Source organism: Chiloscyllium plagiosum, unplaced genomic scaffold (assembly GCF_037043375.1).
Source record: "Chiloscyllium plagiosum isolate Xiang-an unplaced genomic scaffold, Cpla_swu_hap1 HiC_scaffold_38, whole genome shotgun sequence".
NCBI lineage: Eukaryota > Metazoa > Chordata > Chondrichthyes > Orectolobiformes > Hemiscylliidae > Chiloscyllium > Chiloscyllium plagiosum.
The window spans coordinates 21,511,922-21,529,981 of record NW_028270176.1 but is presented as its reverse complement, the minus strand read 5'-3'; the positions used below and the strand labels follow the sequence as shown (position 1 = coordinate 21,529,981).

Genomic DNA, 18,060 nt, shown 5'->3' with positions numbered 1-18,060 from the left:
GGGCTCATGCCCGAAACGTCGATTCTCCTGCTCCTTGGATGCTGCCTGACCTGCTGCGCTTTTCCAGCAATACATTTTCAGCTCAGCAATTTAGAATGGCCAATTCAGCCGGCCTGCACGTCTTTGGACTGTGAGAGCAAACCGGAGCAAACCCACGCAGACTCTGGGAGAATGTGCAAAGTCGACACAGACTCGATTCCCTAAAGCTGGAATCGAGCCTGGCTCCCTAGCGCTGTGAGGCACCAGTGCGAACCACTGAGCGACTGGTTGGGCGGAATGGCCTGTTTCCAAACTGGAGGGATCCTATGCCTCTGAGATTTCTGACAATCACCGGGAGACCTAACTGGGAATTGTCATTCGCTCGCTTGGAGTGACTGAGGTCAGCGATCTCAAAGTTAAATCCGTGAACACACACAGCCCCGTTCTTTGCCTGCAGAAAAAAGAAGTTTGTGGATTTCAACTGAACGCTGTAAGTGACAAAAACAGAAGTTGCAGGAAAAGCTCAACAGGTCTGAGACGAGAAATGAGAGTCGACAGGTGTCTGTCACTTCAGGGTAATGACCCTGTTGTTTCAGACATCAATTCCCAAGCTCTTGACAAAAACAGCAGCTATCAGTCCAATAGGGTTATTCAGGAGCGCGACTCGTTCATTTGGTGATTGCGGCTGAACGCCGTAGCTTCCAAATAAGCCGGTTAGATGACAAGCTGGCGTTGAGCTTGAACATAGCATCCTACAGTCTCATGCCAAGCGTTGAAACTGAGTGGGCGCTGGAGACATGGCTGAGAGGCCCCAGTGAGATTTGAACTCACGACCCCTGGTTTACAAGACCAGTGCTCTAACCGCTGAGCTATGGAGCCGGGTGGTCCGGCGAACTGCGCTGGATTGGTTAACACTGGCTGACTCAAATACTTGGGACACAGGTTTCAATCGACTCTCGCCTCACCGTCTGTACAGTTTGAACATTCTGCCCGTGTGTGCGTGGGTTTGCTCCGGCTGCTCCGGTTACCGCTCTCAGTCCAAAGATGTGTAGCTTCTGCGGGATTGGCCATGCTTCATTGTCCCATTGTGTACGGTGATAGTGCGGGCCCGGTGGATTCGTCAGTATTAAATGTGGAATGATGCGGAATGGGTCTGGGTCGATTGCTCTCTGCAGGGTCGGTGTGGACGAGATTAGAATAAATTAGATTGGCTACAGTGTGGAAACAGGACCTTCAGCCCAACAAGTCCACATCGATCCTCTGAAGAGTAACCCACCCAGACCCGTTTCACTCTGATAATGCACCTATGACTAGGGGCAATTTAGAACTTCCTGTAGAAGGGCTCATGCCCGAAACGTCGATTCTCCTGCTCCTTGGATGCTGCCTGACCTGCTGCGCTTTTCCAGCAATACATTTTCAGCTCAGCAATTTAGAATGGCCAATTCAGCCGGCCTGCACGTCTTTGGACTGTGAGAGCAAACCGGAGCAAACCCACGCAGACTCTGGGAGAATGTGCAAAGTCGACACAGACTCGATTCCCTAAAGCTGGAATCGAGCCTGGCTCCCTAGCGCTGTGAGGCACCAGTGCGAACCACTGAGCGACTGGTTGGGTGGAATGGCCTGTTTCCAAACTGGAGGGATCCTATGCCTCTGAGATTTCTGACAATCACCGGGAGACCTAACTGGGAATTGTCATTCGCTCGCTTGGAGTGACTGAGGTCAGCGATCTCAAAGTTAAATCCGTGAACACACACAGCCCCGTTCTTTGCCTGCAGAAAAAAGAAGTTTGTGGATTTCAACTGAACGCTGTAAGTGACAAAAACAGAAGTTGCAGGAAAAGCTCAACAGGTCTGAGACGAGAAATGAGAGTCGACAGGTGTCTGTCACTTCAGGGTAATGACCCTGTTGTTTCAGACATCAATTCCCAAGCTCTTGACAAAAACAGCAGCTATCAGTCCAATAGGGTTATTCAGGAGCGCGACTCGTTCATTTGGTGATTGCGGCTGAACGCCGTAGCTTCCAAATAAGCCGGTTAGATGACAAGCTGGCGTTGAGCTTGAACGTAGCATCCTACAGTCTCATGCCAAGCGTTGAAACTGAGTGGGCGCTGGAGACATGGCTGAGAGGCCCCAGTGAGATTTGAACTCACGACCCCTGGTTTACAAGACCAGTGCTCTAACCGCTGAGCTATGGAGCCGGGTGGTCCGGCGAATTGCGCTGGATTGGTTAACACTGGCTGACTCAAATACTTGGGACACAGGTTTCAATCGACTCTCGCGTCACCGTCTGCACAGTTTGAACATTCTGCCCGTGTGTGCGTGGGTTTGCTCCGGCTGCTCCGGTTACCGCTCTCAGTCCAAAGATGTGTAGCTTCTGCGGGATTGGCCATGCTTCATTGTCCCATTGTGTACGGTGATAGTGCGGGCCCGGTGGATTCGTCAGTATTAAATGTGGAATGATGCGGAATGGGTCTGGGTCGATTGCTCTCTGCAGGGTCGGTGTGGACGAGATTAGAATAAATTAGATTGGCTACAGTGTGGAAACAGGACCTTCAGCCCAACAAGTCCACATCGATCCTCTGAAGAGTAACCCACCCAGACCCGTTTCACTCTGATAATGCACCTATGACTCGGGGCAATTTAGAACTTCCTGTAGAAGGACTCATGCCCGAAACGTCGATTCTCCTGCTCCTTGGATGCTGCCTGACCTGCTGCGCTTTTCCAGCAATACATTTTCAGCTCAGCAATTTAGAATGGCCAATTCAGCCGGCCTGCACGTCTTTGGACTGTGAGAGCAAACCGGAGCAAACCCACGCAGACTCTGGGAGAATGTGCAAAGTCGACACAGACTCGATTCCCTAAAGCTGGAATCGAGCCTGGCTCCCTAGCGCTGTGAGGCACCAGTGCGAACCACTGAGCGACTGGTTGGGTGGAATGGCCTGTTTCCAAACTGGAGGGATCCTATGCCTCTGAGATTTCTGACAATCACCGGGAGACCTAATTGGGAATTGTCATTCGCTCGCTTGGAGTGACTGAGGTCAGCGATCTCAAAGTTAAATCCGTGAACACACACAGCCCCGTTCTTTGCCTGCAGAAAAAAGAAGTTTGTGGATTTCAACTGAACGCTGTAAGTGACAAAAACAGAAGTTGCAGGAAAAGCTCAACAGGTCTGAGACGAGAAATGAGAGTCGACAGGTGTCTGTCACTTCAGGGTAATGACCCTGTTGTTTCAGACATCAATTCCCAAGCTCTTGACAAAAACAGCAGCTATCAGTCCAATAGGGTTATTCAGGAGCGCGACTCGTTCATTTGGTGATTGCGGCTGAACGCCGTAGCTTCCAAATAAGCCGGTTAGATGACAAGCTGGCGTTGAGCTTGAACGTAGCATCCTACAGTCTCATGCCAAGCGTTGAAACTGAGTGGGCGCTGGAGACATGGCTGAGAGGCCCCATTGAGATTTGAACTCACGACCCCTGGTTTACAAGACCAGTGCTCTAACCGCTGAGCTATGGAGCCGGGTGGTCCGGCGAATTGCGCTGGATTGGTTAACACTGGCTGACTCAAATACTTGGGACACAGGTTTCAATCGACTCTCGCGTCACCGTCTGCACAGTTTGAACATTCTGCCCGTGTGTGCGTGGGTTTGCTCCGGCTGCTCCGGTTACCGCTCTCAGTCCAAAGATGTGTAGCTTCTGCGGGATTGGCCATGCTTCATTGTCCCATTGTGTACGGTGATAGTGCGGGCCCGGTGGATTCGTCAGTATTAAATGTGGAATGATGCGGAATGGGTCTGGGTCGATTGCTCTCTGCAGGGTCGGTGTGGACGAGATTAGAATAAATTAGATTGGCTACAGTGTGGAAACAGGACCTTCAGCCCAACAAGTCCACATCGATCCTCTGAAGAGTAACCCACCCAGACCCGTTTCACTCTGATAATGCACCTATGACTCGGGGCAATTTAGAACTTCCTGTAGAAGGACTCATGCCCGAAACGTCGATTCTCCTGCTCCTTGGATGCTGCCTGACCTGCTGCGCTTTTCCAGCAATACATTTTCAGCTCAGCAATTTAGAATGGCCAATTCAGCCGGCCTGCACGTCTTTGGACTGTGAGAGCAAACCGGAGCAAACCCACGCAGACTCTGGGAGAATGTGCAAAGTCGACACAGACTCGATTCCCTAAAGCTGGAATCGAGCCTGGCTTCCTAGCGCTGTGAGGCAGCAGTGCGAACCACTGAGCGACTGGTTGGGCGGAATGGCCTGTTTCCAAACTGGAGGGATCCTATGCCTCTGAGATTTCTGACAATCACCGGGAGACCTAACTGGGAATTGTCATTCGCTCGCTTGGAGTGACTGAGGTCAGCGATCTCAAAGTTAAATCCGTGAACACACACAGCCCCGTTCTTTGCCTGCAGAAAAAAGAAGTTTGTGGATTTCAACTGAACGCTGTAAGTGACAAAAACAGAAGTTGCAGGAAAAGCTCAACAGGTCTGAGACGAGAAATGAGAGTCGACAGGTGTCTGTCACTTCAGGGTAATGACCCTGTTGTTTCAGACATCAATTCCCAAGCTCTTGACAAAAACAGCAGCTATCAGTCCAATAGGGTTATTCAGGAGCGCGACTCGTTCATTTGGTGATTGCGGCTGAACGCCGTAGCTTCCAAATAAGCCGGTTAGATGACAAGCTGGCGTTGAGCTTGAACGGAGCATCCTACAGTCTCATGCCAAGCGTTGAAACTGAGTGGGCGCTGGAGACATGGCTGAGAGGCCCCAGTGAGATTTGAACTCACGACCCCTGGTTTACAAGACCAGTGCTCTAACCGCTGAGCTATGGAGCCGGGTGGTCCGGCGAATTGCGCTGGATTGGTTAACACTGGCTGACTCAAATACTTGGGACACAGGTTTCAATCGACTCTCGCGTCACCGTCTGCACAGTTTGAACATTCTGCCCGTGTGTGCGTGGGTTTGCTCCGGCTGCTCCGGTTACCGCTCTCAGTCCAAAGATGTGTAGCGTCTGCGGGATTGGCCATGCTTCATTGTCCCATTGTGTACGGTGATAGTGCGGGCCCGGTGGATTCGTCAGCATTAAATGTGGAATGATGCGGAATGGGTCTGGGTCGATTGCTCTCTGCAGGGTCGGTGTGGACGAGATTAGAATAAATTAGATTGGCTACAGTGTGGAAACAGGACCTTCAGCCCAACAAGTCCACATCGATCCTCTGAAGAGTAACCCACCCAGACCCGTTTCACTCTGAATAATGCACCTATGACTAGGGGCAATTTAGAACTTCCTGTAGAAGGGCTCATGCCCGAAACGTCGATTCTCCTGCTCCTTGGATGCTGCCTGACCTGCTGCGCTTTTCCAGCAATACATTTTCAGCTCAGCAATTTAGAATGGCCAATTCAGCCGGCCTGCACGTCTTTGGACTGTGAGAGCAAACCGGAGCAAACCCACGCAGACTCTGGGAGAATGTGCAATGTCGACACAGACTCGATTCCCTAAAGCTGGAATCGAGCCTGGCTCCCTAGCGCTGTGAGGCAGCAGTGCGAACCACTGAGCGACTGGTTGGGCGGAATGGCCTGTTTCCAAACTGGAGGGATCCTGTGCCTCTGAGATTTCTGACAATCACCGGGAGACCTAATTGGGAATTGTCATTCGCTCGCTTGGAGTGACTGAGGTCAGCGATCTCAAAGTTAAATCCGTGAACACACACAGCCCCGTTCTTTGCCTGCAGCAAAAAGAAGTTTGTGGATTTCAACTGAACGCTGAAAGTGACAAAAACAGAAGTTGCAGGAAAAGCTCAACAGGTCTGAGACGATTCTCCTGCTCCTTGGATGCTGCCTGACCTGCTGCGCTTTTCCGGCAATACATTTTCAGCTCAGCGACGAGAAATGAGAGGCGACAGGTGTCTGTCACTTCAGGGTAATGACCCTGGTGTTTCAGATATCAATTCCCAAGCTCTTGACAAAAACAGCAGCTATCCGCCCAACAGGGTTATTCAGGAGCGCGACTCGTTCATTTGGTGGTTGTGGGTGAACGCTGCAGCTTCCAAATCAGCCGGTTAGACGACAAGCTGGCGTTGAGCTTGAACATAGCATCCTTCAGTGTCATGCCAAGCGTTGAAACTGAGTGTGGGCTGGAAACATGGCTGAGAGGCCCCAGTGAGATTTGAACTCACGACCCCTGGTTTACAAGACCCGTGCTCTAACCGCTGAGCTATGGAGCTGGGTGGCTGTGCGAGTACCGCATTGTCTGGGGGTCAGTGCTGAGGGAGTGGACACTGTCGGAGGGTCAGTGCTGAGGGAGTGGGCACTGTCTTAGGGTCAGTGCTGAGGGAGTGCTGCACTGTCGGAGGGTCAGTGCTGAGGGAGTGGACTCTGTCGGAGGGTCAGTGCTGAGGGAGTGCTGCACTGTCGGAGGGTCAGTGCTGAGGGAGTGGACTCTGTCGGAGGGTCAGTGCTGAGGGTGTGGGCACTGTCGGAGGGTCAGTGCTGAGGGAGTGCCGCATTGTCTCTGGGTCAGTGCTGAGGGAGTGTCGCACTGTCGGAGGGTCAGTGCTGAGGGAGTGCCGCACTGTCGGAGGGTCAGTGCTGAGGGAGCATCGAGCTGTCGGAGGGTTAGCGCTGAATCTTCACTCCCCATCCAATGATACCCTCAGTTCTGGACTTCATAATTTCGCAGGTATCTATCAGTCTGAAGAAAATCTGAAACTTAGTTAACTGCTATTTGTCTGTGTAAACATTTAATTCAATATAATGTGAAAACCTATTGAACATGATATCATTAGCGGTGAAACCTCTGTGTCGCAGATTATGTCTAGAAAGTGATTTAAAATCAGCTTGAAAAATTACAGAGAACGAGAGTTTTATAGATAGATTCACTGATGATGACATCAATGTCTTTCCCTCTTGTCTTCTCCAGGTGCCTCAATGAGCAGGTCAATCCCTTGGGAACATTCTCAGAGTGTATATCGCGAAGATAGTCTCCCCGTCAGACGGCTGGTAGTCTTCAACACCTGGTCCCAAAATCAATGGAAGGGAGAACATTAGCTCAGAGATGGGAGTTCATGTTACACCTGTACAGGAGATTGAATTGGATTGAATTTATTGTCACGTGTCCCAAGGCACAGTGAAAGGCTTTGTGCAGTCACTTTTGGAATACCGCGTTCAATTCTGGTCTCCCTGCTACAGGAAGATGTTGTGAAACTTGAAAGGGCTCAGAAAAAATCGACAAGAATGTTGCCAGGGTTGGAGGGTTTGAGCAACAGGGAGAGGCTGAACAGGCTGGGGTTGTTTTCCCTGGAAGTGTCAGAGACTGAGGGGTGACATTATAGAGGTTTATAAAATCATGAGGGGCACGGATAGGGTAAATAGACAAGGTCTTTTCCCTGGGGCGGGGGAGTCCAGAACTAGAGGGCATGGGTTTAGGGTCAGAGGGGAAAGGTATACAGGGGACCTAGGGTGGAGGGGCCGCCGGTGGTGGCAACCTTTTCACACAGAGGGTGGTGGGTGTATGGAATAAGCTGCCAAACGTACAATTACAGCATTTAAAAGGCATCTGGATGGGTATATGAAAGGGAAGGGTTTAGCAGGGTATGGGCAAAACACAGGGAAACCTGGTCAAAATGAATGGTCTTTTTCCATGATGCATGGTTCTGTGACTCAGCCAGAGTCTCAAAATGCATTTGTCATTTCACCCAGAGACCTCTCGCAGATGAAAAGAATGATTTGGAAGATTTTAGATTCATTGCGGTTGGCTCCCTCTCTGAACAGGAGACCTTTCTGTTGAGAATTCCGCAGCGGGACGTGGCTTTGAAGCAGCAAACCCCCACCCACCCACCTTCCCACCCCCACCATACGTCTGGGGTCTGTGGGTACAAATATTTACTTTGTATTGCTGGTTTTTAATTTGCTTGAGGTCGAAATTGACTTAGTCTCTCTAAATAACCATCGCAGATTCCAAAGTCTCTGTTGCAGTGTGGTCTCATCTCTTCAGATAGGCCCAGACTGCACAAGTTGTTCAAACAGTGCCTCAGGACGCTGTGCAGATGAAGATTCAGGTTCAGTATAAGTGCCCAGACCATCTCCAGCTGCGACCTTCCAGCAGAGCCTCTGTCACATTGCTATTGAAGTGACTCCGATCTCCCAGCAGAGTCTGTTACATTGCTATTGAAGTGACTCCGATCTCCCAGCAGAGTCTCTGTTACATTGCTCTTGAAGTGGCTCTGACCTTCCAGTAGAGTCTTAATCACATTGCTAATGAAGTGACTCCGATCTCCCAGCAGAGTCTCTGTCACATTGCTATTGAAGTAGCTCTGACCTTCCAGTAGAGTCTCTGTCACATTGCTATTGAAGTGACTCCGATCTCCCAGCAGAGTCTGTTACATTGCTAATGAAGTGACTCCGATCTCCCAGCAGAGTCTCTGTCACATTGCTATTGAAGTGGCTCTGACCTTCCAGTAGAGTCTCTGTCACATTGCTATTGAAGTGACTCCGATCTCCCAGCAGAGTCTCTGTCACATTGCTATTGAAGTGACTCCGATCTCCCAGCAGAGTCTCTGTTACATTGCTATTGAAGTGACTCCGATCTCCCAGCAGAGTCTTAATCACATTGCTATTGAAGTGACTCCGATCTCCCAGCAGAGTCTCTGTCACATTACTATTGAAGTGGCTCTGACCTTCCAGTAGAGTCTCTGTCACATTGCTATTGAAGTGACTCCGATCTCCCAGCAGAGTCTCTGTTACATTGCTCTTGAAGTGGCTCTGACCTTCCAGTAGAGTCTCTGTCACATTGCTAATGAAGTGACTCCGATCTCCCAGCAGAGTCTCTGTCACATTGCTATTGAAGTGGCTCTGACCTTCCAGTAGAGTCTCTGTCACATTGCTATTGAAGTGACTCCGATCTCCCAGCAGAGTCTCTGTCACATTGCTATTGAAGTGACTCCGATCTCCCAGCAGAGTCTCTGTTACATTGCTATTGAAGTGACTCCGATCTCCCAGCAGAGTCTTAATCACATTGCTATTGAAGTGACTCCGATCTCCCAGCAGAGTCTCTGTCACATTGCTATTGAAGTGGCTCTGACCTTCCAGTAGAGTCTCTGTCACATTGCTATTGAAGTGACTCCGATCTGCCAGCAGAGTCTCTGTCACATTGCTATTGAAGTGACTCCGATCTCCCAGCAGAGTCTATGTCACATTGCTATTGAAGTAACTCCGAACTCCCAGCAGAGTCTCTGTTACATTACTATTGAAGTGGCTCTGACCTTCCAGTAGAGTCTCTGTCACATTGCTATTGAAGTGACTCCGATCTCCCAGCAGAGTCTCTGTCACATTGCTATTGAAGTGGCTCTGACATTCCAGTAGAGTCTCTGTCACATTGCTATTGAAGTGGCTCTGACATTCCAGTAGAGTCTCTGTCACATTGCTATTGAAGTGACTCCGATCTCCCAGCAGAGTCTCTGTCACATTGCTATTGAAGTGGCTCTGACCTTCCAGTAGAGTCTCTGTCACATTGCTATTGAAGTGACTCCGATCTCCCAGCAGAGTCTCTGTCACATTGCTATTGAAGTGACTCCGATCTCCCAGCAGAGTCTCTGTCACATTGCTATTGAAGTGACTCCGAACTCCTAGCAGAGTCTCTGTCACATTGCTATTGAAGTGACTCCGATCTCCCAGCAGAGTCTCTGTTACATTGCTATTGAAGTGACTCTGACATTCCAGTAGAGTCTCTGTCACATTGCTATTGAAGTGACTCCGATCTCCCAGCAGAGTCTCTGTCACATTGCTATTGAAGTGGCTCTGACCTTCCAGTAGAGTCTCTGTCACATTGCTATTGAAGTGACTCCGATCTCCCAGCAGAGTCTCTGTCACATTGCTATTGAAGTGACTCCGATCTCCCAGCAGAGTCTCTGTCACATTACTATTGAAGTGGCTCTGACCTTCCAGTAGAGTCTCTGTCACATTGCTATTGAAGTGGCTCTGACCTTCCAGTAGAGTCTCTGTCACATTGCTATTGAAGTGACTCCGATCTCCCAGCAGAGTCTCTGTCACATTGCTATTGAAGTGACTCCGATCTCCCAGCAGAGTCTCTGTCACATTGCTATTGAAGTGGCTCTGACATTCCAGTAGAGTCTCTGTCACATTGCTATTGAAGTGACTCCGATGTCCCAGCAGAGTCTCTGTCACATTGCTATTGAAGTGACTCCGATCTCCCAGCAGAGTCTCTGTCACATTGCTATTGAAGTGACTCCGATCTCCCAGCAGAGTCTCTGTCACATTGCTATTGAAGTGATTCCGATCTCCCAGCAGAGACTCTGTCACATTGCTATTGAAGTGACTCCGATCTCCCAGCAGAGTCTCTGTCACATTGCTATTGAAGTGACTCCGATCTCCCAGCAGAGTTTCTGTTACATTGCTATTGAAGTGGCTCTGACCTTCCAGCAGAGTCTCTGTCACATTGCTATTGAAGTGACTCCGATCTCCCAGCAGAGTCTCTGTCACATTGCTATTGAAGTGACTCCGATCTCCCAGCAGAGTCTCGATCACATTGCTGTTGAAGTGACTCCGATCTCGCAGCAGAGTCTCTGTCACATTACTATTGAAGTGGCTCTGACCTTCCAGTAGAGTCTCTGTCACATTGCTATTGAAGTGACTCCGATCTCCCAGCAGAGTCTCTGTCACATTGCTATTGAAGTGGCTCTGACATTCCAGTAGAGTCTCTGTCACATTGCTATTGAAGTGACTCCGATCTCCCAGCAGAGTCTCTGTCACATTGCTATTGAAGTGATTCCGATCTCCCAGCAGAGTCTCTGTCACATTGCTATTGAAGTGGCTCTGACATTCCAGTAGAGTCTCTGTCACATTGCTATTGAAGTGACTCCGATCTCCCAGCAGAGTCTCTGTCACATTGCTATTGAGTGACTCCGATCTCCCAGCAGAGTCTCTGTGACATTGCTATTGAAGTGACTCCGATCTCCCAGCAGAGTCTTAATCACATTGCTATTGAAGTGACTCCGATCTCCCAGCAGAGTCTCAGTCACATTGCGATTGAAGTGGCTCTGACCTTCCAGTAGAGTCTCTGTCACATTGCTATTGAAGTGACTCCGATCTGCCAGCAGAGTCTCTGTCACATTGCTATTGAAGTGACTCCGATCTCCCAGCAGAGTCTCTGTCACATTGCTATTGAAGTAACTCCGAACTCCCAGCAGAGTCTCTGTTACATTACTATTGAAGTGGCTCTGACCTTCCAGTAGAGTCTCTGTCACATTGCTATTGAAGTGACTCCGATCTCCCAGCAGAGTCTCTGTCACATTGCTATTGAAGTGGCTCTGACATTCCAGTAGAGTCTCTGTCACATTGCTATTGAAGTGGCTCTGACATTCCAGTAGAGTCTCTGTCACATTGCTATTGAAGTGGCTCTGACCTTCCAGTAGAGTCTCTGTCACATTGCTATTGAAGTGACTCCGATCTCCCAGCAGAGTCTCTGTCACATTGCTATTGAAGTGACTCCGATCTCCCAGCAGAGTCTCTGTCACATTGCTATTGAAGTGATTCCGAACTCCCAGCAGAGTCTCTGTCACATTGCTATTGAAGTGACTCCGATCTCCCAGCAGAGTCTCTGTTACATTGCTATTGAAGTGACTCTGACATTCCAGTAGAGTCTCTGTCACATTGCTATTGAAGTGACTCCGATCTCCCAGCAGAGTCTCTGTCACATTGCTATTGAAGTGGCTCTGACCTTCCAGTAGAGTCTCTGTCACATTGCTATTGAAGTGACTCCGATCTCCCAGCAGAGTCTCTGTCACATTGCTATTGAAGTGACTCCGATCTCCCAGCAGAGTCTCTGTCACATTACTATTGAAGTGGCTCTGACCTTGCAGTAGAGTCTCTGTCACATTGCTATTGAAGTGACTCCGATCTCCCAGCAGAGTCTCTGTCACATTGCTATTGAAGTGGCTCTGACATTCCAGTAGAGTCTCTGTCACATTGCTATTGAAGTGACTCCGATGTCCCAGCAGAGTCTCTGTCACATTGCTATTGAAGTGACTCCGATCTCCCAGCAGAGTCTCTGTCACATTGCTATTGAAGTGACTCCGATCTCCCAGCAGAGTCTCTGTCACATTGCTATTGAAGTGACTCCGATCTCGCAGTAGAGTCTCTGTCACATTACTATTGAAGTGGCTCTGACCTTCCAGCAGAGTCTCTGTCACATTGCTATTGAAGTGACTCCGATCTCCCAGCAGAGTCTCTGTCACATTGCTATTGAAGTGACTCCGATCTCCCAGCAGAGTCTCGATCACATTGCTGTTGAAGTGACTCCGATCTCGCAGCAGAGTCTCTGTCACATTACTATTGAAGTGGCTCTGACCTTCCAGTAGAGTCTCTGTCACATTGCTATTGAAGTGACTCCGATCTCCCAGCAGAGTCTCTGTCACATTGCTATTGAAGTGGCTCTGACATTCCAGTAGAGTCTCTGTCACATTGCTATTGAAGTGACTCCGATCTCCCAGCAGAGTCTCTGTCACATTGCTATTGAAGTGATTCCGATCTCCCAGCAGAGTCTCTGTCACATTGCTATTGAAGTGGCTCTGACATTCCAGTAGAGTCTCTGTCACATTGCTATTGAAGTGACTCCGATCTCCCAGCAGAGTCTCTGTCACATTGCTATTGAGTGACTCCGATCTCCCAGCAGAGTCTCTGTCACATTGCTATTGAAGTGACTCCGATCTCCCAGCAGAGTCTCTGTTACATTGCTATTGAAGTGACTCCGATCACCCAGCAGAGTCTCTGTCACATTGCTATTGAAGTGACTCCGATCTCCCAGCAGAGTTTCTGTTACATTGCTATTGAAGTGACTCCGATCTCCCAGCAGAGTTTCTGTTACATTGCTATTGAAGTGGCTCTGACCTTCCAGCAGAGTCTCTGTCACATTGCTATTGAAGTGATTCCGATCTCCCAGCAGAGTCTCTGTCACATTGCCATTGAAGTGACTCCGATCTCCCAGCAGAGTCACGATCACATTGCTATTGAAGTGATTCCGATCTCCCAGCAGAGTCTTTATCACATTGCTATTGAAGTGACTCCAATCTCCCAGCACAGTCTCTGTCACATTGCTTTTGAAGTGACTCCGATCTACCAGCAGAGTCTCTGTCACATTGCTATTGAAGTGGCTCTGACCTTCCAGCAGAGTCTCTGTCACATTGCTATTGAAGTGATTCCGATCTCCCAGCAGAGTCTCTGTCACATTGCTATTGAAGTGACTCCAATCTCCCTGCAGAGTCTCTGTCACATTACTATTGAAGTGTCCCCGATCTCCCAGCAGAGTCACGATCACATTGCTATTGAAGTGACTCCGATCTCCAAGCAGAGTCTCGATCACATTGCGATTGAAGTTACTCCGATCTCCCAGCAGAGTCTCTGTCACATTACTATTGAAGTGACTCCGATCTCCCTGCAGAGTCTCTGTCACATTGCTATTGAAGTGATTCCGATCTCCCAGCAGAGTCTCTGTCACATTGCTATTGAAGTGATTCCGATCTCCCAGCAGAGTCTCGATCACATTGCTGTTGAAGTGACTCTGATCTCCCAGCAGAGTCTCTGTCACATTGCTATTGAAGTGACTCCGATCTCCCAGCAGAGTCTCTGTCACATTGCTATTGAAGTGATTCCGATCTCCCAGCAGAGTCTCTGTCACATTGCTATTGAAGTGATTCCGATCTCCCAGCAGAGTCTCGATCACATTGCTATTGAAGTGATTCCGATCTCCCAGCAGAGTCTTTATCACATTGCTATTGAAGTCTCTCCAATCTCCCAGCACAGTCTCTGTCACATTGCTTTTGAAGTGACTCCGATCTACCAGCAGAGTCTCTGTCACATTGCTATTGAAGTGACTCCGATCTCCCAGCAGAGTCTCTGTCACATTGCTATTGAAGTGATTCCGATCTCCCAGCAGAGTCTCGATCACATTGCTGTTGAAGTGACTCTGATCTCCCAGCAGAGTCTCTGTCACATTGCTATTGAAGTGACTCCGATCTCCCAGCAGAGTCTCTGTCACATTGCTATTGAAGTGATTCCGATCTCCCAGCATGGTCTCTGTCACATTGCTATTGATGTGATTTCGATCTCCCAGCAGAGTCTCGATCACATTGCTGTTGAAGTGACTCCGATCTCCCAGCAGAGTCTCGATCACATTGCTATTGAAGTGATTCTGATCTCCCAGCAGAGTCTTTATCACATTGCTATTGAAGTGACTCCGATCACCCAGCAGAGTCTCTGTCACATTGTTATTGAAGTGATTCCGATCTCCCAGCAGAGTCTCTGTCACATTGCTATTGAAGTGACTCCGATCTCCCAGCAGAGTCTCTGTCACATTGCTATTGAAGTGACTCCGATCTCCCAGCAGAGTCTGTTACATTGCTATTGAAGTGACTCCGATCTCCCAGCAGAGTCTCTGTCACATTGCTATTGAAGTGACTCCGATCTCCCAGCAGAGTCTCTGTCACATTGCTATTGAAGTGACTCCGATCTCCCAGCAGAGTCTCTGTCACATTGCAATTGAAGTGACTCCGATCTCCCAGCAGAGTCTCTGTCACATTGCTATTGAAGTGACTCTGATCTCCCAGCAGAGTCTCTGTCACATTGCTATTGAAGTGACTCCGATCTCCCAGCAGAGTCTCTGTCACATTGCTATTGAAGTGATTCCGATCTCCCAGCAGAGTCTCGATCACATTGCTGTTGAAGTGACTCCGATCTCCCAGCAGAGTCTCTGTCACATTGCTATTGAAGTGATTCCGATCTCCCAGCAGAGTCTTTATCACATTGCTATTGAAGTGACTCCAATCTCCCAGCACAGTCTCTGTCACATTGCTTTTGAAGTGACTCCGATCTACCAGCAGAGTCTCTGTCACATTGCTATTGAAGTGACTCCGATCTCCCAGCAGAGTCTCTGTCACATTGCTATTGAAGTGATTCCGATCTCCCAGCAGAGTCTCGATCACATTGCTGTTGAAGTGACTCTGATCTCCCAGCAGAGTCTCTGTCACATTGCTATTGAAGTGACTCCGATCTCCCAGCAGAGTCTCTGTCACATTGCTATTGAAGTGATTCCGATCTCCCAGCATGGTCTCTGTCACATTGCTATTGAAGTGATTTCGCTCTCCCAGCAGAGTCTCGATCACATTGCTGTTGAAGTGACTCCGATCTCCCAGCAGAGTCTCGATCACATTGCTATTGAAGTGATTCCGATCTCCCAGCAGAGTCTTTATCACATTGCTATTGAAGTGACTCCGATCACCCAGCAGAGTCTCTGTCACATTGTTATTGAAGTGATTCCGATCTCCCAGCAGAGTCTCTGTCACATTGTTATTGAAGTGACTCCGATCTCCCAGCAGAGTCTCTGTCACATTGCTATTGAAGTGACTCCGATCTCCCAGCAGAGACTCTGTCACATTGTTATTGAAGTGATTCCGATCTCCCAGCAGAGTCTCTGTCACATTGCTATTGAAGTGACTCCGATCTCCCAGCAGAGTTTCTGTTACATTGCTATTGAAGTGACTCCGATCTCCCAGCAGAGTTTCTGTTACATTGCTATTGAAGTGGCTCTGACCTTCCAGCAGAGTCTCTGTCACATTGCTATTGAAGTGATTCCGATCTCCCAGCAGAGTCTCTGTCACATTGCCATTGAAGTGACTCCGATCTCCCAGCAGAGTCACGATCACATTGCTATTGAAGTGATTCCGATCTCCCAGCAGAGTCTTTATCACATTGCTATTGAAGTGACTCCAATCTCCCAGCACAGTCTCTGTCACATTGCTTTTGAAGTGACTCCGATCTACCAGCAGAGTCTCTGTCACTTTGCTATTGAAGTGGCTCTGACCTTCCAGCAGAGTCTCTGTCACATTGCTATTGAAGTGATTCCGATCTCCCAGCAGAGTCTCTGTCACATTGCTATTGAAGTGACTCCAATCTCCCTGCAGAGTCTCTGTCACATTACTATTGAAGTGTCCCCGATCTCCCAGCAGAGTCACGATCACATTGCTATTGAAGTGACTCCGATCTCCAAGCAGAGTCTCGATCACATTGCGATTGAAGTTACTCCGATCTCCCAGCAGAGTCTCTGTCACATTACTATTGAAGTGACTCCGATCTCCCTGCAGAGTCTCTGTCACATTGCTATTGAAGTGATTCCGATCTCCCAGCAGAGTCTCTGTCACATTGCTATTGAAGTGATTCCGATCTCCCAGCAGAGTCTCGATCACATTGCTGTTGAAGTGACTCTGATCTCCCAGCAGAGTCTCTGTCACATTGCTATTGAAGTGACTCCGATCTCCCAGCAGAGTCTCTGTCACATTGCTATTGAAGTGATTCCGATCTCCCAGCAGAGTCTCTGTCACATTGCTATTGAAGTGATTCCGATCTCCCAGCAGAGTCTCGATCACATTGCTATTGAAGTGATTCCGATCTCCCAGCAGAGTCTTTATCACATTGCTATTGAAGTCTCTCCAATCTCCCAGCACAGTCTCTGTCACATTGCTTTTGAAGTGACTCCGATCTACCAGCAGAGTCTCTGTCACATTGCTATTGAAGTGACTCCGATCTCCCAGCAGAGTCTCTGTCACATTGCTATTGAAGTGATTCCGATCTCCCAGCAGAGTCTCGATCACATTGCTGTTGAAGTGACTCTGATCTCCCAGCAGAGTCTCTGTCACATTGCTATTGAAGTGACTCCGATCTCCCAGCAGAGTCTCTGTCACATTGCTATTGAAGTGATTCCGATCTCCCAGCATGGTCTCTGTCACATTGCTATTGATGTGATTTCGATCTCCCAGCAGAGTCTCGATCACATTGCTGTTGAAGTGACTCCGATCTCCCAGCAGAGTCTCGATCACATTGCTATTGAAGTGATTCTGATCTCCCAGCAGAGTCTTTATCACATTGCTATTGAAGTGACTCCGATCACCCAGCAGAGTCTCTGTCACATTGTTATTGAAGTGATTCCGATCTCCCAGCAGAGTCTCTGTCACATTGCTATTGAAGTGACTCCGATCTCCCAGCAGAGTCTCTGTCACATTGCTATTGAAGTGACTCCGATCTCCCAGCAGAGTCTGTTACATTGCTATTGAAGTGACTCCGATTTCCCAGCAGAGTCTCTGTCACATTGCTATTGAAGTGACTCCGATCTCCCAGCAGAGTCTCTGTCACATTGCTATTGAAGTGACTCCGATCTCCCAGCAGAGTCTCTGTCACATTGCAATTGAAGTGACTCCGATCTCCCAGCAGAGTCTCTGTCACATTGCTATTGAAGTGACTCTGATCTCCCAGCAGAGTCTCTGTCACATTGCTATTGAAGTGACTCCGATCTCCCAGCAGAGTCTCTGTCACATTGCTATTGAAGTGATTCCGATCTCCCAGCAGAGTCTCGATCACATTGCTGTTGAAGTGACTCCGATCTCCCAGCAGAGTCTCTGTCACATTGCTATTGAAGTGATTCCGATCTCCCAGCAGAGTCTTTATCACATTGCTATTGAAGTGACTCCAATCTCCCAGCACAGTCTCTGTCACATTGCTTTTGAAGTGACTCCGATCTACCAGCAGAGTCTCTGTCACATTGCTATTGAAGTGACTCCAATCTCCCAGCAGAGTCTCTGTCACATTGCTATTGAAGTGATTCCGATCTCCCAGCAGAGTCTCGATCACATTGCTGTTGAAGTGACTCTGATCTCCCAGCAGAGTCTCTGTCACATTGCTATTGAAGTGACTCCGATCTCCCAGCAGAGTCTCTGTCACATTGCTATTGAAGTGATTCCGATCTCCCAGCATGGTCTCTGTCACATTGCTATTGAAGTGATTTCGCTCTCCCAGCAGAGTCTCGATCACATTGCTGTTGAAGTGACTCCGATCTCCCAGCAGAGTCTCGATCACATTGCTATTGAAGTGATTCCGATCTCCCAGCAGAGTCTTTATCACATTGCTATTGAAGTGACTCCGATCACCCAGCAGAGTCTCTGTCACATTGTTATTGAAGTGATTCCGATCTCCCAGCAGAGTCTCTGTCACATTGCTATTGAAGTGACTCCGATCTCCCAGCA

The 18,060-nt window shown here is 48.8% G+C and overlaps 4 non-coding genes across 4 annotated transcripts; all 4 read right to left on the bottom strand.

Moving 5' to 3' along the window:
• Positions 1 to 785: 785 nt before the first annotated feature.
• trnat-ugu (transfer RNA threonine (anticodon UGU)) lies at positions 786 to 858 on the bottom strand. Its single transcript has one exon. It is a non-coding gene; the product is annotated as a tRNA-Thr (tRNA).
• Positions 859 to 2,103: 1,245 nt separating this feature from the next.
• Positions 2,104 to 2,176, bottom strand: trnat-ugu (transfer RNA threonine (anticodon UGU)). The gene has a single exon. It is a non-coding gene; the product is annotated as a tRNA-Thr (tRNA).
• A 1,245-nt stretch (positions 2,177 to 3,421) lies between these two features.
• On the bottom strand, positions 3,422 to 3,494 carry trnat-ugu (transfer RNA threonine (anticodon UGU)). The gene has a single exon. It is a non-coding gene; the product is annotated as a tRNA-Thr (tRNA).
• Positions 3,495 to 4,739: 1,245 nt separating this feature from the next.
• On the bottom strand, positions 4,740 to 4,812 carry trnat-ugu (transfer RNA threonine (anticodon UGU)). Its single transcript has one exon. It is a non-coding gene; the product is annotated as a tRNA-Thr (tRNA).
• Between the last annotated feature and the right edge of the window lie 13,248 nt (positions 4,813 to 18,060).